At 38.6% G+C, this 27,227-nt stretch overlaps 3 long non-coding RNA genes across 4 annotated transcripts in view; 1 reads left to right on the plus strand and 2 right to left on the minus strand.

Annotated features, from left to right (window-relative positions):
- Positions 1 to 12,305, plus strand: part of LOC146434028 (uncharacterized) — a 43,932-nt gene extending 31,627 nt beyond the window's left edge. For both annotated transcript variants that reach the window (XR_014853807.1, XR_014853808.1), the window contains 3 exons: positions 10,126 to 10,194; positions 10,792 to 11,035; positions 11,185 to 12,305. This is a non-coding gene — a long non-coding RNA (uncharacterized LOC146434028). The remainder of the gene's footprint in view (positions 1 to 10,125; positions 10,195 to 10,791; positions 11,036 to 11,184) is intronic.
- LOC146434032 (uncharacterized) lies at positions 1,013 to 15,425 on the minus strand. Its single transcript, XR_014853810.1, has 4 exons — positions 15,230 to 15,425; positions 2,944 to 3,021; positions 2,491 to 2,698; positions 1,013 to 1,409 (listed from the first exon to the last, which is right to left on the minus strand). It is a non-coding gene; the product is annotated as an uncharacterized LOC146434032 (long non-coding RNA).
- Positions 15,426 to 15,630: 205 nt separating this feature from the next.
- Positions 15,631 to 27,227, minus strand: part of LOC146434033 (uncharacterized) — a 203,911-nt gene continuing 192,314 nt past the window's right edge. The window contains exons 4-5 of the long non-coding RNA XR_014853809.1: positions 25,071 to 25,191; positions 15,631 to 15,772 (exon numbers count right to left, since the gene is read on the minus strand). This is a non-coding gene — a long non-coding RNA (uncharacterized LOC146434033). The remainder of the gene's footprint in view (positions 15,773 to 25,070; positions 25,192 to 27,227) is intronic.

Here is a 27,227-nt window from a genome sequence, read left to right on the forward strand (position 1 = left end):
GGTGACCCAGTGTGATACAGTGCTTCCTGTGGCTATTCATTCTTTCCACAACAGAAATTTGAACAAACCAGAGGCAATATCCTGCCTCCAACTTCCCCCAAATTGCTCACCAAAACTAAAAATGTCCCTTCAGTCTTTCCACACAAGTATGGCACAATTTCCTATGCCTGTGTCCAGCAGCAGGAAGGCTATTTCATTGAATCAATATAAATAGTTTATTATCAAACACTTGCCATATGAAGGAAAAGGCCAAGGCACCCTCGAGATTATCCCCTTGTTTCAGACATGTCTCTCCTACAGTCCAGACAGATCACCCTTGTATTCATCCTATGGTTTCAAATAGAAATATATTGGTGCCAACAACAGCAAGGCATCATCCTCTGAAAAATGAGGCACTGGTAAACCTGCAGAATCGACAGTGCAGCATCTGAGTAGGAAATACCAACCTTCAGATCTTTGGGAGTGCTCCATTTGAAGCTGATCCAGAATTTTTTTTTTTTTGGAATAGCTCATTATAACTAGGAAAATTCAGTCCAAATTCTGAAACTTCTTTTGAAGGCATAATGGCAGGGGAACCTCACAGACAGGATTAGAAGGGAGATAAGGAAGTAGCTTTACAGATGTCTGAAGAAGCACTTTCCAAATGTAAGGAATGGCATGGGATAAAGCTTCAAACGGAGCGACTGAAAATCTAAGAAGTCAATGAAGGAGGCTGGCATCATGGGCTAATCACTGAAAGAAGTGATTTCTTGATCCTGCATAAGAGATGATAGGTAGGATGAGGTGCAGGCTTTGAAGGGGAAGACAAGCTGCTTATATCTGATAGAAAAAGAGTGTTACATTTGACAGCCAAAATGATGGGGTAGGCAAATGATCTTTGCAGTTCTATGATGTATAGAATCATGCTGCAAAATTACATTTTTCAAAAGCAGAGGAATGGCTATTGAAATAATCAAGAGAGCTTAGTGATTATGCATGTATATATTAATTCTTGCATAATAATAATCATTAAGTTCTATAACTCATTTCCACAGTAAGTTCTATAACTCACTTCCATAAGACAATTATTTTTAATGATTTTTTTTTAACGTTGCATGGGAAGGTGGGCATTTTACTGGATATTTCTAGTAAGATTTTTTTGTCAACATTTTCAGTCTAGCATTCCTTTAAAACGTCTACTTTTATAAATGAAAAAATTACTTACTAACAAATCCTTTTTACATGCAACTCTTTTTAGTTTTGGCTTAATCTTTTCATTTAAACACAGTACCTGAGGTCATTCATTGCTCATATCCATGGCAATTACATAATGTCTTAGCTGGTGGTCTCAGTTTATTCCTCTCTGGGCTCTGGTAGCTGAAGAGAGGTTGTCCATTACAACTTGGAGATGACTCTGGAAAGTCAGTATGCTGGAGAACACAGACATCAAGTTGCTAAATGCACCACACCTCTGAGACAAAGATTTAACAGCACTTCTCCACTTTGTTTGTCAGTGTTACATTAGAGTGGTTCTTTCTGTAATACGTTTTTGTCCCTATTGTAGCATATCCTTCACTTCCCCCATGCAGAGACTGGTGCATACACATTTTTCCAGGGCAAGGCTTTTCCTATTAATAGACAACTTGGCTCTGCACACCAAGATGAACGAACAAGGTTTGGAGTGCCTAATTTAAGGGACCATATGTCATAAGCTATAGTATCCTGTTAGGTGGGAATGAAATAAAGAAATCTTGAGGAAAAATAGCTTCCTACCATTAGCTGACCTCTCAGATTGAAATTTTCAAAGATGTTTAAGTGTGCTCAGAACTATTTACTTATTCTGTGCATCTTGTGAAGTTACGCATATTTCTAATGTATTCTTGATGGGGGTGCTGCCTCAGAAAAAGAACTTCTGAGCATTACCACAAGACAAAAATAACACAGTGATCCTGAGGTTTTTTTTTCCTGGAACTGCCTTCAAAGTGTGGCCAGCTTCACATTTTTCTGCTTTGACTTTCCAGCTTGTAAAAATTGGAATACAGTTGTTTACTGTTTATTTAGTGTCCTGTGATTGAGGAGTATTGCAAATTTTCCTTTGCTAATGTAAAATACACTGGTGGATGAATGTCTTTTTTTTTAGCAAATTATATTAATTACTATTATTGTTTAACCAGCCCATCTCAGCTGCACAGTTCAAAGAAATGTACTCTTTCAGACTCTCAGGGTGGTTATATAATCAGCATTCCTCACAAATATTTGACTGATTAGAACTAGCAATCATATTTTCCTGGCAAGTTGTCCACTTTTGGGTGCAAACAGAGTCAGAGAACTAGAAAATGTAAAAATCAGCGTTTCCATTTACTTCCTCCTGCTCATCATCCCATGCATTTCTACTGTCTTTTTTCCTTCTCTGCTTTGTCTTTCTCTGCATATCTCTTGAAAAGTAACACTGCAAGATCATTTCATTCAGGTAAGGGAATGCATAAGACCATGGCTAGCTGACAGGCATACCTGTTGCACTTCTATTTTTAGGATGTGCCATTCCATACTTCCAATAGAACTCCAATTTCCATTCCCCTTATGATCCAAATTGGCAGTCACAGGTTTGTGTTGGTATGAAAACCAGAAAAGGGAGAAATGTCTTTGATGTAACTCACAATTTAATTTTTTTTCTTCTTACACTACTTGCGACCAAAAGCAGCAGAATAAAAGATTTACTCTGTCAAATGAAGGGGAAAAACGTTTGAAGAGAAAAAATTGTTTGGACTGAAGAGGAATTTTGTGCACATATTTTAACCAGTGATTATTTGTCTGCCTTATGAATCTGTCGTACTGAATATTGCCTGCATTCAGGTACTTAAAAAGCAGAAATTAATAAAATATAACAAATAAAGCCACACACAGGGAGAAAAATATCTTTACAATCACTTATTCACATTTGCAATTACTATAGACACTCCTCACCTTTCTTTTCATCTTAATTTAGTTGGAAACATAGACTCAAAGGTGACTCAAAGGTCCAGAGTTAAGAGCCCAACAGCTCTGGGAATAGGGAAAAAGGCTGATTTTAATCAAGAGCAAAAGTTATGAAATACAAAGCTCTATGATGTGGCACGCTGCCCTAGGGAAAACATTCCACTGCCCCAGTTCTAAAAACGCCTTGGTGCTTTATGCCTGTGGGAGGTGTCCAAGTGGACCAAACCCATGTCTGTGGGAACCCTTATCTGAGGAGAAAAAGAAGATTTAAAACATCACCTTTAATTGCAAATTAGCCAGGCATCTCAGTCCTGCCATATTTCAATGTAATACATCACCCTATTACCTGGGAATTTCTGTCATTTGGCTGTTTGGCATTCCCCCAAAAGGTAGTTCCACTCTATTCCAAAGCAGAGCTGAGGGCCAGGAGCCTGATACCTCACAGGCATATATGTGTAGGTTCACCTGCATCTGTGCCATGATTCCTATGCATTTGGGCCACACTGTCCTTGGTTTTTGCAAAAGGGAAGCTAAATATTTGCATTTTAAAATGTCAGGAAAAGACTTTAATGTTTTCTCTTTTACTTTGACTAGTGGAAAATGTAATTTAAGGAACCATATTGGCACGTGTCATTGGAGTCTAGCAAACAAGGGCCTGGAGTTGCACTGCTGAATATGCTTCAGCTTGCTTAGTGCAAATGAAAAACTGAAAAGTCAGGCTTTGGCTAACTGTGTGTTCCCTTTGAAGAAAGAGTTGTGATTGTTGGCAGAGGAAGGAAGGAACTAGGACAAAACAAGGAAAGGAAGAAGTTGGTTTTTTCTTTCCATCAGTCAGCTCCTTAATTTTCGCTGCCAATATTATAAGTCTCATTTGCAGCATAAACATAAATCTATTTATCTATTATTCAAAATTAAATTACAGAAAATTACATTGATTTTGTGTTGAAATCTTTAAGTATTGAGAGAAGGGAAAATGAGGCAAAAAACATATGAAGCAAAGGTCATTTTGCTGTCAACAGAAAATAGGCCCAGTCAGAAAGAAAAAAGTCTCCGTTCACATTTAATATATTTTTAACTCAGTACATATTTCATTCCTTTGTAAATGTCATTTCTTATTACAGAGATATAGTCAGAGATCTAAAATGCTTAGGTCTACAACTTAGGTGTATCAATCTCTAAATAAATAAACATACCAAAAAGGGTATCCTTGAAATCAAGAGTGAAGGAGAACTCCTTGTATACCTTCTTCAATAATTGATTTTGGATATAACTTGGAACATAACATGTCAAAATAAAAGTATTATCCTGTGAAATTTGCCCCAATTTTTATTGCCCCAATTATTTAATATAACATCTCTTAAGACTCTTGATGATAGAAAAAGGATTGATGTTACGAGCCTAGTTGTGAGGATCTTTTCTGCAGCAACCTTACCATCACAACAATTATGAGTAAATTTTGAATATATCAATATAATTTTCTAATGCCCAGCTGAAATATATGCATACTTGTTTAATTTAAAAAGGAGAAATTAGAGAGGGATACTGCATTACAAAATGTAACCAACAAATTTTAACTTGTTTTAAAAATGACTTGGGCAACTTTCTCATAGGAAATAAGGGAGAAAAATATTTGCAAACACTAAAAAAAAAAAATAGCGTTACTTTTATGTTGTCACATCACAGGTACAATTCTCACCTCAAAGAAAAGCAAGAATTCAGACTTTTGTATAAACAGTCTCTAAAGCAATGGAGGCCTCTATGAGATTTCCAAGAATCACTTTTAAACTGAAAATGGAAAGAATCCACATCTGCAAAATCTGTCCTTCCTGCAGTAAAACTGCTAAAACAGAACCTTTAAAAAGGGACACAGTGCAGGAACACAGCTTAAGAAACCTGTAGCAAATTTAGGTAGCAAAAGAAGATCAACAGTAAGGGTTCTATTTGACTCAGTTTCTATTGATGTAATATCTTTCATTTATTGGAAGAGTAATATCTTCTATGTATTATGTAAAAATTCAGCCTTCCTTGTTTTTACTAAATACTTGTGATACAAATTCTATAACAAATCTTTCTCTGCCACCAAGAAACACAGGTGGAGTAATGGGCCCATGACTAGAAATATAATATAAAAAATTTGTGAAAGTAAATAGAGTGAACCTCAGAAAATTAAGTAATGTTTCAAAGAAAATAAAAATTAATAAGCCAGACTTTTTCTTGAAAAGTTTGGAGTTTTGTTAGATTGTATCCAACAAAATCACATGATCAACCAGATTTTGGAGCAAGCTGTAATTTTAACACTTAGGCTAAAAAAATACATGTGACTATAAATATAATTCAAAACCTCACTTAAGACAATGTCCCTGTAAACATTAAGGTGGCCCATTCTCATAACCAAAGAGCAAGTAGGAAAGAAATCATGTCAATCACTGGAATATTCATTTCAGTTGCAAAATACCCTCAGCTACAACTTCTTTGAATGGGGACTGAGGGTACTGAGCCCTGCACAGAAATTAGCCCTTAACCAGGACTGAAGAAACAGTGCTGTGAACATCCAAACAGGCTTTTCTGCAGTTTGACCCAATTTCCTAGTGAGTCAGCTTCATTTTAAAACTCTGGAAATGACTGTGATCATCAACAAATAAGACACTGGGATTTTACTTGGTTTGAGCTTCTATAGGGTGAAAAACCTTGCAGGATCTTCTAATGGAAACTAAAGTCAGTGGGGGTTTAGTGCAATGGTTTTCTTTTTTCTCAGTAGGATAACTGCACTTTACTTGGTTGGAAAAGTTGTGTTGCTACTTCAGGAAGTGGTGCTAAGTGTGATTCTGAAGCAAGAACAAGCACTTAATACTTCCAGGGTGTTTCCTTCTAGATCCTAACAGGGGACAGTACTCTCACAAAGCAGAAAGGGAGTAATGTCAGTATCTGATTTATGGTCTCTCTGGAAAAAGGTCATCTAACTGTGGGATCTGAGATTTAACCTCAGAGTATTTAATTTTTGGTGGGAAAGAAACAGCCTTCCACTTCCCCAATACATAAAGAACCTAGCTGAACAACTCAGTTCCTTGAAATATTCAAGGGTGTCAAATCTGTAATGAAAACATGAAATGTTTTCTCTGATCCTTTTTGGGCAAGTATCTCATGTGAAGACAGTGTCTGGCATGCCTTAAAAGCTGTACAGCTCAAGAGCCAAAGAAAATAGGAAAGGAAGCAATATCTGGGAAACTTCCTACTCCTTTTCACATGGTGGGAATTAGAATCCCATAGGATCATAAAAGCCAGGATAGTCTCTGAGGAAAGCACTGTATGGTGGAGAAAAGAGGCTTATGATTTTGCAATTTTCCCTAAAAGTTACGATTTTTATTATTACTTAGGGCCCATTACATTTGAAGTAATTAATTTTTAGACAACAATATATCCCAGGTGATTTGTATCCATCAGGAAAATGCCCTACTTCTATATATTTTCCTTGATTTGCACTGTCAGATGGAAAGCTTTTGCCCTGATGCAGTCTGAGGACTGAGTATCTAATAGGGAAAGATCTTGGAGGCAACATCCAAGCCTTAATGGCTCTACCAGAGTTGATATTTGAATACATACGTAAAATATAAGCCTCCTACTCAGAAGAAAAAGCCTCTATCAGGAATCAGAACTTGTAATGCTTATTGTATGTCTTCTTTCAATCCTAAACCCAGATTTGCATTTTACCCTAAATCTGTCCAGTGTCTGTAAGTGCCTGAACGCTCTCCTCTCTTGTTACTCAAAGTGTATTTGCTGAAGGATGATTTAAACCCTTCCTTTTTAGTTCCATGAAGTTTCATAAGAAACCTTCCGCTGCCCCACAGACCTATTGGGAATAGTGAAAATAGAGCAAATGCTCATGATGTGTAAGTCATTGACAGCACTTTTTTTCTTTTAACCTTCTAATAGGAGGAAAACCTAAGACATGAGTCACAAGACATTACATTTTAGTTTTTCAAGGTATTTGTCACTTAGTGAATATGTATTTAGGTCCAGTCAGGGACAGAGTCCTGGTGAAATTTCAGTGGAACTCTGTCTCTCAATAGAAGCTGAGAACAAAGCCATGGGTAGGCTGGTAAATCCCTGTCTGGGGCACTGACTGTGATCAAGAAAAAGGGAATTACGAGGAGCATATGGAATCACAGTAGTGTAACTAGCAGGGCCTGAGCTTCCATCATTGTTCACTGTTCTTACTCTAGAAGCAGTACAGTAGCAGCATATTAGTAACTGAAATTAATAACTATCTAGACACAGTTAAACACCTCCATCAATAGCATCTTGAAATCCTTTGAAAAATAACTATTAGTCTATCTTTGCTTTATTTCTGTAAGGTAGGGACAAGCTCACTGTTGTGATGTTAGCTCTGGATTCTCGTATTGCTGACAATAACCGAGGTATTAAACCCCATTGCTGTGTGTTCTGCAGGGGGCAGTCTGAGCAAAGCTTTTATTTTGTTTTCTGGTATGAAAAACTGGGAAAAACTGCATTGCCAAACCAACATGTAGAACATTAATGATCAATGTCCAAAATGTTTTCAGTGCTGGTTAGCTAGAATTATTTTAAAATTTGTCTAGCGGAGTATTCAGAATGAGTCATGTAGAAATGAGTATTTATGTTCCCTCTGACCTCAAACATTCGTGGCCTTGCACAAGGTCACATAAGGAGACTGTGGAAAGCTTCCACATAACTTACTTTTAGATAATTTCTCTCCTTAGTTCAGCAAGCTGTGTAAGTGATATACACCACATGGTTTTTGGTGCATTCAGAAGCACATTAAGTTCTCATAAAATACAGTTTATAGCTATTTAATTGTGAATGATGATAACTGAAAATATAGAAGGAATGTTGGTGCAGGGAGACAAATTGCAAGGGACAGCATTTTGCTGTTGCTGCTGGGGTTATTTTTAAATCTGGCAATGATTCTGTCACCATTACACACACTGTTTTATCCAAAAAGATATTCTGAAAACAGCATAAAATTCCCAATCCAAAGACTAAGAATTTCAGAAAAATAAAATGCAAAGGCAGCTGTCTAGGTTTTTGAAAATTTTCTTGGATCTCCTAAAATTATTTTTCCAGAGCTACTGTCTTCTGCTTTTTCCAGACATATTTAGAGTTGTAAAAATATTTCTGAGTGTGGTGGTTTAACCCCAGACGGCAGCTAAGCACCACACAGCCGCTCATCCCAGCTCTAGGAGGAAAATTAACTCTATGCCACCCAAACCCAGCACACAGACACAAATGCATATATTAAAAGAGCATGATTCAGATCAGAAGGACTGATGAGTCAACCACATATGCTGCAACATAATGAAGCAAATGACAGGAAAAACTGAAATGGCAGTATAAGGATTTCCTTAAAGCCTGATTAGGAGAAACTCAGATCACATCGAGTATTGTGTTTCATACAGGGAGTTATTTTGCCACTTGAAAATGTGGTCTAGCAGGTAGAACCTAGAAGGATGAAATTCCAGTACCTAAGAACCACAGACATCACTGGACTTGCATGCAGTTCTTAGCAGCAAAATAAAAAAGTTCAGAACTCACAACTTTCTAGCACTACAACATCTTTCAAATGTCAGTCTGAAACAAAACTGTCCTGCTACAGTATGAATCTTCAAATACATGACTTTGTCTAGAATGAGAATAATACAAATACGAGGGGAAAGAACATCCTTTGATAAATGGAACATTAGGAAAAATTATAATAAAAATTATATTGTTTGGAAAAAATTAGGTGGGGGATGGAAAAGGATGGAAAGCATTAATTCATCTGTGAGCTTGGAGGACAAAATGAAGGTCTTTGTTTATTAGGTTCCATTATGAATTTTCAGTTGCTTTGTTAATCTAAGGCCAAGGAAATAAACAAGTTTTTTCAACTTTTGAATCACTTTTTAAAGGCCAGTAGGACTGAGTTAAATAGAAGCTACTGCTAACAGGGCTGCATCCATTTATACCAGGAAAGAATTTGGCCCACTGCTGGAATAAACAATTAGGTGATAACTTATTCAGCCAGAAAAAAAGATCAAAATGCTGTTGAAACAACCTCAGGATACATCTTTTATTTACTTAGGGGTGGGATTTTTTGTTTGGGGGTTTCTGCTGTTGTTTTTTGTGTTGTTGCTGTTGTCTGTCTGATTTAAAAGATAAAAAGACAGGAATTTGAGTGGGACACTCATTGACACAAGTGAGTTTGGGTGGTCTTCACGCAGCAGCCACAAGAGGTAACTACATTCATGAGCCACTTGGGACTGAGGGCAATTTTCTGACTGCTCTCCTGGGAGTGACAGCCACAGATCTGGTGTAATTGTGTCCCTGTTCATCTCTTCCCTTTCCTACTGATGCAGACACTGCATCAGCAGCAGCTTAGGGTTCTGCAGGGCTATGGATGGGTATGAAGCCTTCCCTCCTCCTTTCTAAGACATAGCCTGGGATCTTTGATTCTCTGAACAACTGCCCCTTGCCTCCTCCAAGAACAGATGCAGTCAGTGGAAGCACCTTACATGCTGGATTCAAGATTTGGGTCACAAGCTAGCCCTGCCAAAGTTTGTCATATTAAATAGAAACCTGATTTATTGCTAAGAGTCCTATTACAAATGTGAAAAGGATCCCAGGGAGGGAAATGATAGAGGAGAAACTGAATCCTTTCTCTACACAGGATCAAAACTGAACTTCCATTTGGCTAGCTACAAAAGAGGGAATTCCGAATTATTTTAGGCAAATCATTTTTATGCCTGAAACTACAAACATTTAAAACTATATAAGATACCTCACAGCTATTAAAAATATTTCTGTTTTCTTTTACATTCACAAAGCCTATGGCTATCCACTATTCAGTTGTGTTTTGACTCTCATTTGTATTCTTGTTATAATCTGTATCCTTGTCATGCCTAACTATTAATCTCTATCAACATAAGTATTGCAAGGTATTGTGTAATTAATTTGTTCAAGCGAGGTATTTCTCCCAGCTCATAAAAACTATTACTTGTAGTGGCCACATTAATGTCTTACAAGAGTAAGACCAACTTCAGGCTTTGTTAGGCATTCACTTTTCTATGTTAATGTCAAATGCTGAACTCCCAGAATCCTTGTTTTTCACTGTGATTGCCTACTGCCTTCAGCATCAACTAATCTCCCATGCCTTCACAGATCTACAAGAGAAAATGACAGTGCTCCTATAGGATGCCCATCTGTACTGCAGTTCCCTGAGTCTGCCAGGTAGGTATTAGAGTTTCCCTTTTTAGAATTCCTTTCAGAGAACTCCTACAGATTTGTAGACGTGAGATTTTTATAAAGGCTTACTGAATTTAGGAAAATATACTAATCTTCTAAAATTGGGTCATTTCACTGAAATACGCTTGTTATAGAGTTATCAGATCCATCTTCCAGGAAAATTGTCAGATCTCAATAACAGCACTTAGTCACTCTTTCACAGCGTGACTCCCACCCTTAATCATCATCAGTAAAGCTGGGGCTTGCCTGTTTGATCCTGCTAAAGAAGTTATTAAACCATGTTACTTCAGCTGAGCAATATCTTGATGGAGAAATACCACAAAATGGAATACTAAACTGTTTTCCAAACTAAAGGTTTTAAGTAGTGAAAGAAAGCTTCTAAATCAAAAATAATTGCCCAAAATTCAAACTAGAAAGTGCAGTCATTCTTACTTATTCCTGTGTGTCATCAACATGGAAGAAATAATAAATGATGTAAAAGACTGAAGACCTGAAATCAGAAGGAGTATACATTAATATTGTCAGATGCTAAGGAATGTGACTTTGCCAATTAATTATTAACATTAACCTTATCGTCCATAGCCTAACTGGGAGCTTGCATGAATAGTGAATGGCTGCAAATGGACAGCAGGGAAAGGCAAGGCAAGGTCTGTCCCCCTGGATCTCTCGCCATCACACCGTGCTGGGCCAGGCTGCAGCTCAGCCATGCAGCTCCCCGTGCAAAGCCAGCTGCACATGCAAGGCTGAAGGATGTGGGAGCGTGCTGGTGCCCCAGGGCAGAACAATACCCAGCTGAGAGAACATGGATGGGTGGCTCAAGCTTTCGGTAAGATATTTTCATATTGTTAGTTTTAATGAGGCAGTACCCCATCTTTGCACAGCCCTGCCCTTTCTGCCTCCTTGGAGCACAGCATTTCAGGCTCTTGACCCTGCAACACTCTAAGGTTTCCTCTACCTATCCCTCATCCTGAGCAGATCCAGGACTCCAGCATGGTTCTCACAGGAGCAGGTGGCCTACCCAAAGACTAGTGTGAAATGCTAGTGGTTTTGTTCCTGGAACAAACAAGAAGGAAAGAAAGGAGGAAAAAAAAAAAAAAAAAAAGAAAAAGAAAAAAAGCCAACCCTAAAACAGCAGCATCTCATCCAAGTATATCTACAGTAGGAAAGAAAGGTAAAACTGGTTGAAGCACGTGCAAAGCAGTTTGTAAAGGCACTGTAAAATAACTAAATAGTTTGCAATCTGAATACAGTCACATGAATGTCATTGTGAAGCAGCAAACAATGAAATAAAGCCAGTGCATCAAAACAAAATAAGGACCAAGTAATCATATTATGTAATTAACCCTATTTTTAATCTAGTGATATTTGTGGTAGAAGGCACAGACATTCTGTGAAAGAAAGCCCAGTATACAACATTTTTCTCCTTTCTTTCCCCTGTGGAGGTGAGTGCTTTGAATAGTAAACTCTAGAGTCATGTTCCTTCTTGTGTTCCCATCTGTCTTAGTTTCCTTTCTGCAAATGCCATTCAGTACTTTGAGTAATCAAAAAGTCATAAACAGTAACACTGAGGACAGGACTTCACAGCTTGAAAAGATAAAAAGTCCTTTCTTACAGCTTTAAACTGAAACCATAATTGTAAATTTATCTTCCAAAATGTTAAAGGAAAAATGTGTTGGTTTTCTTTTTTTCTTGCACAGCTTTTCCTACATCTGAAGACATTTTTTCCTCTCACTATATGTTCAAAACCAGAAAGACAAGGGAAAAAAAGCCCAGCAATTAATTTTTTACTAGCATTTGCATTCCATTGACAATATTTGCATTGGGCATGTTTAGACATGTCCTTTTTTTAAAGTTTCCCCAGTTTTTAGAGCAACCACATTCAGGTGTTGCATCAGTTCAAGACTAGGTGAAAAAGATAACTGAAATCTGAAAATACCTTTTTCTCACTTGATTGATACTTCTAACTGGGGTAGCTGATCTAATTGATACAAAAGTTTTTGACTCTTTTCCACCTAGTTTCCTGTGTGCTGCTAAAGAAATTTGAGGGGCAATAGGTGAAAATCATTCCGTTTTGAATGCATGAGTGTAGCTTTAATAATACAGTAACATTTAGCAATAAGTCATTAATTTTTAAGGATAGCTGTTGTAAATTTAAAGCTTAATACTTTATAGTTTTAATATGTTTAATAAAAATAGTTCAAATAATTACAAAGAATCTAATGGATTAATACTTGCTTCCATATATGCTTCTCCATTTTAATATTACAACAGAATTAATATTAAATTGGATTTAATATATTATTGAAGACAAGTCTTTGTCTCTATCCCTTAGGACTAGATAGCAAGAAAGCTGTGGCTGGATGCTGTTTCCTCTTATAGAGTTACAGCACAAACAAGGATCTGGTCACGGTGATTAAAGGGATTGTAAAAGTTACAAGAAACATTGCAATCAGGCATGAAATTAATTGGTAGATCAACTACACACTGACTCCATAGGAGAGCAGAAGTCAACCTCCAGCAGCAAAACAAAAGTCCACTGCCTCTGGGAACTAAATCCTGGCAATTCCTATACCAGCTGTTTCTGGAGCAAAAACAATTTCTGCCAAGAAGTGTCAAAGAAGCCTGAGACCCCTGAGCTTGGCCTCCTGTTCGTATCAACACACTGAGACGGGATTGCATGCACTGAGCACAGTGAGGGGAAAGAAACACGATTCCTCCTGCTTCAGACAGAGAAGGTGGAGCCAGTGGGTGAAACTGTCCACTTCTGCTCCTAGTGAGTGCAGCAAAAGCAGCTGCTTTTAGTAGCCAAACTAAATGCAGAATGGCACTGTGCCACAGACATCTCCTAAATGACTTTCTTAGGCAGGGACAGAAAAGAATTCCAGTCAGATGATCTCCAAAGCCACTGCCTTAACCACAGCTCCCTTTCCATTGCCCAACTCTGCCTCCTCCTGCTGCCTCTCTCCCTCCATGGCCATGCTGTCAGAGGCAATTCACACAAGAGCAAGGGAAAATGTACTTTGTTAAAAGACCATGCTGTGCAGCTCTCTGTTTTCCTTACTTTTGGATCACTGGAGTGTTCAAAATTTGGTTTTTATCAGATTCAATCATTCTTTATTAAACTCAGCAGAATTTCTCTAAACTACAGAATGACATTTCCTATCAGTTTCTTTATGATTCACTGAAATAACATAGATATTGTATGTAACCTGCAACTGGAGATTATTGAGGAACCTCCCCAGAAGCCAATTAAAACAAAAACCACACTTGGCAATTTCTTTTGTATATAAAGAGGGCTGGTCCTTCCATCTTGCTTTAGTGGGGTTACATATACATCCATATGCATACAGGAGATACTCATGGCTTTAACAATAGCAGATCTTAGTGATAAGCCCTGCAATTCAACAATATAGCACCACTGTCATTTTTGACCTCTGGATGAAAAATATCAAAGAGCATATTTACACTCTATTATGAAGTAATGAACACATACAATTCATTTCACATCTCACAGCTAGAATAGTGCCTGTCAGAAGAAGCACTTTGATTTTTGTTAAGTGCAAAATCCACATTTTTCCTTGCGTGCCTTTTAGGCATACCAAGCCATAGCACAGAGTCCACTGGGAGCTATGTTGTTGTAAGAGAATCATGCAAAAAGAAAATATTTGTGTCTTGGAAGGTGTGGGGGTAGGAATGGGGCTTGGATTTCCTTCTCATCATTCCAGGTCTGATCACTTCAAGTAAAATAGACCAGAGCTATATCCTTGTCTGTTCCTTGCCTTCTCTTGATAGTATTAGTGTATTTGCTTGAAATAGGGATGGAAATGCAAATGTTTATAATTTTTCTGCTGCTTAGATAGACCCTAAAGTGGCTAACAGCTGGGATTTGAGGTTCTTTTTTATCTAAATGACAGTAAAGGGAAATCAGTAGCTGCAGGGCCAGACCAGACACTTGCTCTGACTCTCTGCTCTGTTCAGAAAATCCCTGTAGGCTGGCCAAGTCCATAGTCACTGCAATGTAAAGGGTACCAGCCTATTTCATGAGCCTTAACTCCTCTTGGCACCACTGTTGGAACATCCTCTTGGAGACTTTTGGCAACCAGAGAATATGAGAGTAGCTGATCTGGACAGGGATACTGAAACAGCTTTCCTTGCACCTTTCCTCTTTCTCCTCAGTACCTAAAGTACAGAAAGTGCCTTGTATTCAGACTAAGCTTTAAGTTAATTAAATTTTAAACAGCTAGACAAATGCAATAAAAAACCCCATGATTGTCATGAACCGACAATCAGTAACTAAATACTTCAGTTCCTAGGGGAAAATTAACTTGAATACATTGTACTTGACCAGCATTTCTGTTTCTCTGCACTGTAATATGTTGGTTGTAAAACCTCTACAAGAGAGGATACAGGTGCTATAGACAATTGCCTGTATAGACAGGAATAGGCAGGAGCCTGCACATTATATTTATTGGCTTGGCTGTTTATCCTTTAGGCTAAGGTCGTATGCATTAACCTAGCCACTTCCTAGGTTTATTTTAAAAGGAAAAATAAAACACACGCCTAGTAATGCTAAAATTTAAATGATTCCAGGTGTGGTGTTCAGTGATCGGTCAGTTAGGCCCTTGTTAAATCTTTTGTAAGAGATTTAATTTACTCTGTTTCTGGGAGGCATTGGTGCCTGAGCTGTCTGCAGAGGGAGTGCAGCTCTGAAATGGATGAGACCTGCACAACCGGCAGCTGAGAAAGTCACTTCACATGGCACACTGTTACAACACATGTTCAGCCTGCTGCATCTCTCTTGACATTGTGTTATCAGGAGCAGCTCTGGCTCTGTGAGGGAAGGTGAACCAGGGGACTGGAGGAGTCAGCAAAGGCAGCAGCAAGGGAGACAGGCCTAGGACCTGTTGCAGGAGAGCACTGCAATACCTAAGAGGATAGGGGCATGCATATGAAGAGAGTGAAAAAGGATGTGTTAGGGAAGATATATAAGGAACATTGAGCAGATCAGGGCAAGACACACCTCTTTCTTTTCCCTGAGCCTCCTTGGTAGGTGCTCAGCTGTGTGATGATGTCTCAGCAACAATGACCACTTGGTAGAGTGCTGGGCTGTAAAAGTGTGGCAAGAAACTAGGGGAGCCTGTTGCTACTAGGGGAGTGAAATCAGTAGAAACTTGGTCTTGATTTGGCCTCTTGAGTTATTTGCAGTAGAAAGGCAGGTGCTTTGCAGATAAACACATGGAAAGAAAACATAGGAACTAAGGGGAAAAAATGGGATCAACATATTTGAAAGGAGTTGGAATTGCAGTACATATTGATAGACCTTTTAATGGATGGTTCATTAAATTGTTTTACGCAGGATTAGACTAGACATTTAGAAGTTATTTAACACCACTAAATTATACTGTATACAACTCATCTTGTACTGCTCATATGGGGAGTATGTTGGTAAATGGTCATAGTTCTAGTCTTGCTGCCCATGTTGTTTGCTCAGAGACAGCTTAGCTTCTGTTTGGTTGTGTTAAGCATCAGTTGTATAACCATCATCATGTAAGAAAAACTGCACCTGAATGTTGGAGAAAGAGAGATAGTGGGAGATGGAAAAGATCACAGGGAAAAAGATCACAGAAAAGAGCAAGCATTTTAGAGAGAGCAAAATTATGGGGTCCACAAGAATATTAATGATAGTCACATTTTATTTTCTTTGTTATAAATGACTTTTAGACTGAGGCACTTGTATGAAGTTCCCCAGAGCTGTATTAATTTTCCAGTTCTACCACCAGCTTCCAATGTACTTTTGCAAACCACTTAATCTTTGAGAATATGTAAAATATATGTTGCTGCTTTCTAGAAATAAAAGCATGATCTCCAGAGTCCTCTCCTACCAAATCCAAACTCCGTGACCTTCCTGGAAGTAAAGCTCTTTTTCAAATTTCAGTATTCTGAAGATTGCTGAGCACAGCCTAAAGTCCACCCCATCATCTCTTCTGGTGCCTGGAGCCATCTCTTCTTTCCACACAACTCACGGCAACATAATGACAGTGCTTATACACACTGGTTTGCTACTCTCGCTGTGGTAGACAGAGCCTCCTCACAGACATCCTCTAAAACAAAAAGGTTCAAAACAAGTTGCATTTCCTTAGGTGTGGCTAAGCCATGCAGCATAAACTGAGCTCGTTTTTGTCTCTGCTTTTCATTTATACCTAAATAAAATACTGCCTGGTTATATTTAGCATTCTGAAGCAGTCATGAGAAGAGGCACTGGGCAGGGCTTGTGGTTTCTACAAGCAGTCTGCTAATCACACCATCTTGGATAATTCATTAATTCTCTGTGTAGTGAATTCTTCGGGTTTGTGTCTCTTTTAGAGGTCAGCAAAACTCCTTTTCTCTGTTCCCCAAGAAAAAACCTCTTACCTAGCATGACACCAAGTCTCAGCCAGGACAAAACGTGTCTGGCAGGTCTTTGTTCCCACCACCCAGGCCAGGGCTCCTGGACAACCAGCTCCTCAGACAAAAGATCAGAACTTTGGCACAAGCTCTTTCCCTTTTTAACTTCTCTCCAGCACACCCAGACAACCATAAAGGAAACAGATACATGGTCTGTCCCCAGACCGTGGTGCATCAGGACTGCTGAAGGAGAAGAACAATGACACCAGCTGACCCTTCCAGGGTGAGGTGGCTCACAGGACACCCACAGTAGTAGTTACAAGCCAAATTTCCTCAGGAACCCTTAATGCCATTATTTAAATATAGAGCTAATGCCAAAAAGGGCCTGGGGTTACACCCCATACACTGAGGTTTCTTGGCCTCTCTACTCTCTAACAGGGAGAGTTTATATCAGCATATTTCTCCCAGCAGATGGGCCATCATTGCCACACTTTAAGGGATTCACCTGTAAAACCAAAACAAAGCCTGTTAAGAGATTAGAAAACTTCAAGAACAGAGAGAAGAGCAGCTGTTTCCCTTTGTAGGTCAAGATGAGAAACATATTTTTACTTTCAGGAAATGAGTTTAATTTCTAAATACCAAGGAACAGCATGAATCTTTGTCTGACCAAAAGCAGGCTAAATATCTTTCTGATGTGGTAGACATGCCAATTATTACAGGTAGTCTCAGTAATCAGTATAGGGCCATCTTAATTTTCTTCCCCAAAGCAAAAAGAACTTAATTATCTGTAGCTGAGATAGAATTTCTTGAAATGGAGATCAATAACTACTAAACAAACAGGCCAAAAAGAATGAATCTAGGGGAATGGGTTGAAATAGCGAGATACATCATGAAATGTGATTAATGACACCAAGGGAAATATAAAATAACATGTTTCCCTGGAAATGGACTCTAAGTGCACAATGTCTGCACAATATTGTGCATCTGCAGTTCTCTGTCCTGCCACCTAATATCCAAATTGTCTGCCAGTATAAACACAGCTGCTAAATGTCTTCTACAACTGCAAAAATAATGAATCTCCACTTTTTTTCCCAGCTATTGAAGTATATTTTTACAGAGGCAAATACAAAGTTTACCCTTGTTCAGCAGAAGACAATGCCAATGCCCAACATATATGTCTCAGTAACACACGTTGAGAGTCAAATACCACAGATCAAAGAAATAGGATGGCTGTTTTCTAGTATCCTTAGATGGGCTGAGATTTAATGTTTTTGGCTTGAACAGTTTCTCATCTGGTTTCTGCATGGACATTTGCCTACCCATCAGTATAAAATCACCATTTTAGTTGGTTTTGACCATCATTACAACATTACAGAATCTGGCAGGATTGCGAAGGAAGGATAAGAAACCTTTATGTAAACTCTGCTTTCTGCATTGTGGATTGGCCTGCAGACTCTGCTGGGGAAGAACTGTGCTCAGCTTCTCCCCAGCCTGGAGACATAGGTCTGCAGCAGCCAGGGGCGTGGGAGACTCCAAGTAACAATTTTCATGTTATAATACAAGCCTGGACTGTAAGAAGTAATTTAAGATAATTTACTAGGTTGCATTTACTGAAACAACTTCTTTTGAGAAAATATAACTAAGGAAAACCCAGGAAAAATGGAAAATGATAGTCAGGATTTTCAAACACTGTACTTTGCTTCGACTTTGCATAGATGAAGGGAGCATAAATGGGAAAAAAAGAATGAGAGAAAAAAGAGAGAAATAAGGCTCCATGAACCTAGGAAGGCTACCAATCCATTTATATGCTTCCTGGAATGTTTAGAACATTTAGTCCTACTGGCCACAAGAAACCACGTTTGTTGTGCAAAAGGTTTCACACATGAACTGAAGCCAAGTTTTTTTCATGGCACTGTAGGAAGAAGAAAAACCATTACAGTTTGGTGAACTACAGACATAAATTGGTCTGTAGCCTGCCTGGTAAAAACTTCATGAATTTATGAAAACACTGTCACTCCGCCCAGCCTCCTTCAAATCATAGGCTTGAAATGTATCTCTTCTGTTCAAAGAACAGAAAACTGACATCTAACCATGATTAGGCAAGTAAGCAAAGTACCATTCCTATCCTTGATTAGCTAAAAACTACGAACACACTTGTGTTTTGAAAGTCAGTCTCTCCCAGCCTATACCCTACTTTTCTCTTATTCATCTGTTACAACTCAGCTGGAATTCTGTGGGGCAAGGAATATGCTTTTCTCTGGGCATGTACATGAACTCGCTTCAGCCTACTTTTCCATTGGCTGCAATAGGACCAAAGACAGAAGCCAAAGCAAAAACGCGAGGGTTTTTTTTTTTTCATCCTATGAGAAATCAAGATAGATCATAAATTTTAATGAAATTCTAGAAAATAATTACATAAGCAATCATAAAAGACAAATTAGGAAGATTCAGTTTGCCAAACTATCACAATAAGAAATAGAATAAAACTTTAATCCTTTGTTGAAAATTCGAGTTGTCTTTATTTAAATTGTTTTTTCCAGATATATAATTGCAGGTGGTCCCAATCCATTATTCTACCAGGCAGAACATAGTTTTTGCATATTACTTTGCCAACAATCACCCGGGATCTGGAGTTGTGCCTGAAAGCTGTGATGTGGATCAGCCTGTTATGTTGGGGAGAGGGAAGGCTTTGAAACCTCTAGAAATAATCATTACAGCAGGTAAGTATTTCTGCACCTTTGCATCTGGATCTTGGAGTATTCCCTTTGACCATTACATGAAGACAAACTGAAGTGGAAACCCAGACTGCAGTGCAGAGTTGGATCTCCAAACCCAGCTCTCCAAGCTAGTTAGGTATGAGTTTGAACTCCAAGTCTTTGTATTTCTGCTTAAGAGTTTCACATTTTAAGTAAAGGCTAGAGCTGGAACAAACAGTTGCTCCAGCTGAGAGGCTGTGTTTGCATGCTGTTCCCATCTCTGGGCTGGCCCCGAGGTGCAATGCTCAGCAAGCACACAGCACTGCTCTTCCCAAGCAGCATGGCTTTGGATGCTGCCTCACGGGGGTGGGATAAGGTCGCAGTGCTAGGTACAGCTGTCGGTTGTGCTGCAGTAAAAGCAGGCTAATGCCTTTAAAGTCTGTGGATTTATTCTATCCCACAGTTATTCTGGCATAAATCACAACAAGAATTTGACTACAGCAGCAACATGGGAAGAGTGGGCACAAAATACAGTGAGAACAGACATACTGAAGACAGTGTCTGATATTGTGCCCCAAAAGGAGGTCGGAGAGCACAGGGGCTAAATGATGCAGAGCTGAGAGTCCTCCTTGGACATTCTGCCAAAAAGCAACTATTGAGAAGTGGTCAAGTACCAATAGAGATATAATTGTGCTCTTGTGGTTTTTACACAAGAGGCATCTATATCACATCATGAAAGAAGTGGGGAGGATTGTCAGCCTTATTTATTATATATTTCCCTTATTCACTCTGCTTTCTTAAAAAAACAAGTTTCCCACATTTATGAATCTGCGAAAACACGTGGCATTTCACAAAAACAGACAAATATGACTGCAAGCTCCCAAGGTAACAAAGAATGCTTGGATAAGGACTCAGATCACTGAGAAGGCACCACTTACTGTGAAAAGCCCTTGGATGACATAGAGGAAAACCTTGCCAAATGCACTGGAAAAAATTAAGTGGCCTGATCATTATAAGAGATCAGTGTGTGCAATTCCCAGCCACTTCAATGTGAGTTGCTCATAGGTACTGTCCTGTGTGGCTGGACTTGAGGGATTCTAAAGGAATGTGGACAGAAAACCAAACCCTAGATCTAACTCTAACTCTCCTGTAAGGCTACAGGAGAAAAACAGAACAAAATAAAACAGGTGAAGCAATTTTCAACAAAACTGTCTTCTTCCTGCCTTAACAACATCATTCATGTTGCCAACAAAACAAATCCAAGTGATCACCACAAACACACACCTCTCAGGAAGTCTGCCCTCACTGCTGGCTTCAAACATTTGCTGGGTTTTTACAGTGCTGAAATTACTCCTGCATCAAATCCTGGAATTACAGTGAGGCACCACCCTGTCTGTGGTTACAGGCTGTACAGACAAAGCCCTGGAGAGAATGCTGGGTGCTTCCCCTGGTGAAGCGAGGATGGCAGGGGGCTCCAGCTGTCCTGTGCCTCCCCACCCTTGCCAGGGATTTGCCCTCCTGCCAGGGAGTGCCCTCCAAACCCCAGGGCTGCCAGCCTGGGCGGCCAGTACATGCCAGGGATGTGTGTGCAGTTCCTTCCTCTCCAGGCATCCTCCCTGCAACCTGTCATCTTTTCCGTGTAGCCACACAACGTTTGAAAGAACAAAACTGCGGGTAGGATACCTTTCATAATAATAAATAGGAAAAGCAGTGCTTTTTGAATTTAGGTCAATGCATCACCCTTAGAGCGCATTATAAATTCATCAGAATCACAGCCTGAAGAAAATTTTATTCCCTGGCACCAGCTGCTTTTAGCCATGCCACAGATCTTTAGCAGAATTTAAACTCCAGATTAAGTATTGATTGAGTTTAAATAAATTATAATATGTTATAACCAGAAAGCTGGGCTCTGACTGGTATAGATGGTTTCCCTTTTTACCTCCTTTCTCACCTCAAATATTAGCAAATTTATTCACTGCATTTTAACTGCACTGAACAACCAATTCAAAAATGTGTAATACTGAAGTACTGATTTAAGTAGCACCTTCACGTACTTGACACAGGAATGAACAGAAATTGTAAACTAGGTACAGAATAAACATATCAACTTAAAGGATTATGTGAATAGGAATAAATTCCTAAAGAATTAGCTACAGGGGAAAAGTAAATGCAAAACTGCAGCTTATATTAACATTTGATTATATTTCAGATGGTTTGTTCCTTTTTTGGGGTTTGAAAATATCTCTGTAGCGATGGCTACCAACAAGCTGCAACACAATGCTACACTCTTCTGTCATGTTCAGTAGCATCAGCTGCTTGGGTACCCAGCACATTATTTCTGGACGACTAACAGATGAGCATATCATTTTAAACTATATTTAATAGGGAATGAGAACTTGCATGAGCAGGTATTCAAAGTGTAACTGTGATACAGTTACCACAGCCAACCGAGAAACACAACAAGCCTAAATTTTACAGAAAAGAAAACAACTATCTTCTGTACTGCTAAAAGAGGACAAGAGGACACATAAGGACATATAGTTTTGTGTTTGACCTATTTTGGTTGATTTAATTTTCAGATTTTGTAAGCCAAGCTCCAGTGAGTTCCTGAGGAAAAAATTCTAACTGGCATTTTACTGTGAGTCAAACCTCACACAAAAAGTGCTTTGTGAATCAAGATAACATTAGAAGCTGTCTAGCTGCACGTACCAAAGTACCAGTTTGAACAAAAAAACAGAGCTGTAATGGACTTCTAATAGCAATAATACTTTGCACTTCTGAACTACATTTCAATTTGAGATCTCTAAGTGTTTTTCAGTGCATGACAATTAAGCCTATCACTTGGAAACTTCAGTAGAGAACAATTGTCATAATTTTACTGATGAAGAAACTGAGATACAGAGAGGTTGAATGACCTTCATAAGATCTTACAGCAAACAGGATGCCAGTGCATCATCAGAAATGCCAGGCAGCATTTTGGAACTCCAGCAGGGGCACTGACTCCCATTTCCAAACAGTCTATCTGCTATATGTTTGACTAATATTTCCCCAGCTTTGTGAGCAATAGAATTCATCTTTTCATTTAGAGGTAGCTTATTTCCTGGTGCTTTTCTTACCAAGCTGATGACAGGAACAGTAATTCTTTTAATGAAAGTGCAGACAGTTTGGGGTATGACAGCAATCCAGAAAAAGTCCACTTAGAGACAGAAAGAGTGACTGAAATTGCATGTATCACCACATTGCATATAGACACACAGTGATAAAATTGAGTCTAGTTAACACAGTAAGCAATCACCCATTTTAAGGGACAAACCTAGGACTTGACCAGCAGTATTGTCCTCAGAATGTGCACAGAGCAGGATCATGATACTCTTTTCTCTTCTAAGTCCTTCACTGTGAATTGCCATAGCAAGCTTTGAATCTGACTGTTCTTTTCTAGTTGCCACTGAATAGCTGTGTTATTTATTGCTTTCTTTCCATTCTCTGCTAAGAACGATGTAATTGCTTTTTTTCCCCCTGAAAAATATAATATATGGAGGATTTTTCCAAATGTCTCTTTTTTTTTATTTAGACCTTACGCTGCAGTTAGTATAACCCAGCCCTTCTTTGAGGCACTAAAAAAAGCAAGAGGCAGTGGAATTAGATTTTGCACTGCTGTACATTTTCACCTGCCTACACCTAGTTAGCTACCACTGAAATCTTCTTGGTATTTAACCCTGGACATGTAAGCTTCTGTCTGGCCACTCAGGGTGACCAGAAGCACTAGTCTATATAAGTGCATTGCTGCAAGGGTATATCCACAGGCCTGCAGGGATTAGCACAGAAATGCCATGAAGCTGAACACTTTGCCTAAACCCCATCTGTGAGCAGGGCTGTATATTCACTCTCTGTATGTGGCAGCCCTGTGTGAAACTGAGGAGTGATGACAGAGAGGTGAGAGCTGGAGTTCAAGGATCAGGCAGTAACAGCACAGAATGACACAGTTATACCTGTTACTTCATAAGAAGAGGTAGATTGTTGCCAGATCATTAGGCTTTCTTTAACATTAATGCAGAATCACTGCTTTAGCGTGGTTATCTGGGAGCATGTCAGGGACCTCCTCATGGCCTGGATGTAACCAGTTATTCTGGGAGATGAAAAAGGCTCAAATTTGGTAATCCATACTAAAGAAACCCCTATGCATCTCATGCTACTGTATGGTATCTACTTTCTCTACAGTCAGAGAACAAAGTTCAAGGATTACCTGTATGCATGTCCCATACATCTGTCAGTTTGGTCATGGAAACACTCGGGAAGAGACAGCAAAAGGTGTAGCTAATAGCAGTTGCAGTGCTAACCCACTAGGGTCATGGTTGGGTGGGATAAGATGGCTATCATAGTTGTAGAGCATAAATATTTTGTGATTTCTAAAATTGGTATCCTGCCACTAAGAAACCTCTAGTTTTTGGAAGAAAATTCAACAGTGTGACATCTCACTTGCTTCCTTCTCCTATTCTGTAGAGGTAGAACTCCTTTCCAAATCTTTGGACAGATAATTGATATAATACGTGAAGCCAGTCCATGCATTAGTCACTGCATCTTACAGATCTGATAAATTACCAGTTATCTTTTTCCATGTATTTATGATTCTGATCTGATAGCTTTATATTTGCATATTGTTGTTTTCTCTTTTCCTGAAAAACAATTGAATTTTGGATTCATAAAATAACAGAGACTGTGCAAAGACCTATGTGATGATGGCTAGCTACATCTGAAAATTCTTTAGCCTGAAAGCCTGGCAAGAATCTGAAGGGAAGTGTTAAAGCAACCTGACAGAAATCCCCTGCAGTGCTTAAGAAAAAAAACCCAGCTCTCCCTCCTCCCAGCTAAACCCTGAAACAAGGTCAATGCACTAAAAGGCTCTGGAAGTAATTTTTTTATAAATAAATATCCAGGGGAATTAGTGCAGCAAGTGCCACACAGTCATATCTCTTAAATAAAGGTAGCTATGAGTAAGTAAGCATTTCCTTTACGTGCTAGGGATGGCATACATCAGTCAAGGTGAGATTAAATACATCTCTGACTACACACTAAAAAAGAAAGCAGTATTTTTTTCTAAGGAAGAAAACTTTGATCATAAGCTTGAATCAGCAAGTTAAGTCCATGCTGAATGTGAAGTCTATGAATAATCTCATGTGTTTTGATATGCTGGAGTCACAGACCTCTGAAAAGACACACTTGTGGCCCTAACAAGTGAAGTGCAGCAGCAAATGCAGGAGTCTCCCAAATATGAACTAATGCCAAGATACCAAATCTTTGATGGCTACTCTGCTGGCCAGGTTCAGACACCCTGATTGTCACCTCTGATTGAGTCCTGCCTATCATGGCAAGTGCCTTTTTTACCCACCTGACCTGTTCAGATACTGCATTACAACACAGTTGTAATTAGTTTTTTCTTTAAAAGGGATGAAAAGTTCTAATCTCCTATGACTGCAATCAATGGCAACTATTTCCCTCATCAACAGGGCATGAATTATACAAATATTCACTGTAAATCTAAGTAAAGCAGCTGAAGAAGGTGAAAAAATTGCATTCTTTTGGCAAGGATGTAATAGATCAGGGAATTTACATATTATTTTGTGAGATCGATGGGATGATTTGACCCAGCTTGGATCAGTTTTTTGAAAATTATTTCAGCTCTTCCTCCTTCTACTTTAATTTTATCCAGAGAGCTTCTCTTTCATTTGCTGAAAGGAGAAGAATATGGAAGAAAGGCGATCATTAAGTCACAAATCCACTTACCTTACTGCATCTGTGATGTTGTTCCCTAAGCAGTAGTAATCTCCTACATTCAGGAAACCTGCACAGGTTCCTCACAGGAAAAGCACAACATCTGAGCCAGTGTGAACACAGCAGTCAAGAACTGGAAGAAATAAAAGAAATCAAAACCCAAGCTAAACAAAAGTCCAAACTAAAACCTTTTAATTTCTTCTTCATCAGGATACCAAGTAGCAGCCATTTAAATGAAGAAGATATTTATGCCTTCCTCTTTTGGAGGAAATTTCCTAAGGTTTAAAAGACAGATGAAAGGCTTACAATTCTATATTAGCACAGCCTGATTTTCAGTTTTGCTTATCACTGCCTGCCATGCAGCTGGCTTGCTTTCTTTCTTTGAAAGTTTGAGGTTCTTTACACAGAAATTATGTTTTCAAAATACAGTTGAGAATCCTGATGTTATAATCATTTTCAGAGCCACTATGTACATTACTAATTGTGTACATGAGTCTCTTGACTGACTCCACTGCACATGCTGAGATTACCAGCTACCAAAACATCATTATAAATTATAAGGTAAGGAGAGTGAGGCCAGCTTTATATTTCTGACTAGGTGAAGGTGTTGATAGCTTGCACTGAGTGGAAATTCTTGTAAAAAATGAGCTTGGAAAATGTTCTTTTTCCTGAACTGTTAAAATGATAAATACTAAATAAACAGCTGCAAGTGAAATGGTTCCCTGCTGCCCAACAACTACTTTTCTAAACACCTAAGAAAGTAGTCATAAATACAGCCAAATTTAGGTCTGATACCCAAAGTTAATAAGGTACACAAAAAGTACTGGTCACTTCAGAGTTTTTCCAATGTGTTCTTTTAAATTGCAAGCAGGAAGACCTCTAATCGCCCAGAGCTCCCAATTCAGAAAATATTTGCCTGGATATTTTAACTAGACATTACCAAAACACAGAAAACTACTATAAATAGGAAAAAATCAGCAAAATACTTAGCAAAAAAGGAACTATATATGCACAAGGAGATATGCTCCATTTTTGTATCTCACAGAGAGGAGAATAAACTCCTCATCTTCTGTTGTCCTTCCATAGTAGTCCAAACATGTTGAGAGCTGAGTTATGAACTAATACAGATTTCAAATACTGTGAAGAGTGGTTGAGGAAAAATGAAAAGTAGATGCATTTGGCCAATTTAAAATGTACAAACTAGGACTGCAAGTTATTTAAATATATACAACCCCTCTCTTATCTTGAACATGATCAGAACTGTCGCCAATGAGCAGACAAGAAACTGCTTGGCACCCTGTTTCTGTTAACTCCTTCGAAGAGCAAACAGAGTTCACATTACAAAACTTGTGGGATTCTTTCCTTTATAGGGTAATGTAAACAAACATTTTCTTATTTAATCTGTTTAATTAAGTGTTATTTACTACCAGTTTCTGAAGCACTTCAGATAATAAAACCTAAATCCTTGATCCTAGTGGGAATTTTAAGCGTAAGGTTTTAAAAAAAATACTGTTATGCATTAAATGTTTTAACTATGGCTTTAGGAATTTTAAAAAAGTCTCATAATTTTTAATGCCTTGATCTCTATGTCTTAGAAGGTAAGTAATTTTTTGACCTACATTAACCGTTTGAGACTCTTTTAATGGAATGTGCAATCAATACATTAATAACATCCCATGCATTAGCACTGAATATACCAGAATGTTAAAAGGGGCACAGGTTTTCCATGAAGCCTTTTTAATTTTTCCTTTTCAAGATTTTTCTGAATCTGGGAGTGGGTAGATTCAGTCCTAGATCTAATACTCCAGTCTGGAGAATGATGCCACTAAAGCATTTTTAACCCTCTAAAGATCACATGGTATAAACTTTTTAAATTCTTATGCACTGCCCTCAATCCCATATGAGAAATCCCTGCTGTGTATGACAAGGATCTCAGTCTGCAGGAGAGAGGCTGCAGATGGGGCATGAGAGGGAACACTTTGCAGAACTGGTAAGGGACTAAATTCTGGTTTTGGGCATTTTTGAAACATTTTTTTTGAAAATGTACAGCATTTCCATAAATGTTACCTCATCCTTCTCTGAGAAGTTTCATTATGAAGTCTATTTTCTTTATTTTTTTTTTAAGTGAAATTGCTTTACCAATTTTAAATTCAGATGGAAAAGGAAGGG

This window comes from Lichenostomus cassidix, chromosome 8, assembly GCF_008360975.1.
Source record: "Lichenostomus cassidix isolate B80296 chromosome 8, HeHo_3.0, whole genome shotgun sequence".
Taxonomy (NCBI): domain Eukaryota; kingdom Metazoa; phylum Chordata; class Aves; order Passeriformes; family Meliphagidae; genus Lichenostomus; species Lichenostomus cassidix.